General features: G+C 22.6%; 1 protein-coding gene across 1 annotated transcript in view; it reads left to right on the top strand.

Moving 5' to 3' along the window:
- LOC108570533 (rho guanine nucleotide exchange factor 18-like) overlaps nt 1-217 on the top strand; it is an 11,924-nt gene that overhangs the window by 786 nt on the left and 10,921 nt on the right. The window lies entirely within an intron of this gene.

Below are 217 nucleotides of genomic sequence, written 5' to 3' on the forward strand. Positions count from 1 at the left end.
ATTAGTGTTTTAATCCTAATAAATTTTCTAATACAGCAATTATTTAAGAAAAATTAATATATGTTGAGGATTCATCTCTGATTTTCACTTAAATGGATGCTTCTATGAATATAAAATTAATAAAAAGGTTGGACTGGTTTTCTAAAATTACACATTTTATCAATACTTGCAAACAATAAAAGTAACAAAAGAAAGCTATGAAAAAAGTACAAGATAT

The sequence above is a fragment of the Habropoda laboriosa genome, unplaced genomic scaffold, assembly GCF_001263275.1.
Source record: "Habropoda laboriosa isolate 0110345459 unplaced genomic scaffold, ASM126327v1 scaffold61, whole genome shotgun sequence".
Taxonomy (NCBI): domain Eukaryota; kingdom Metazoa; phylum Arthropoda; class Insecta; order Hymenoptera; family Apidae; genus Habropoda; species Habropoda laboriosa.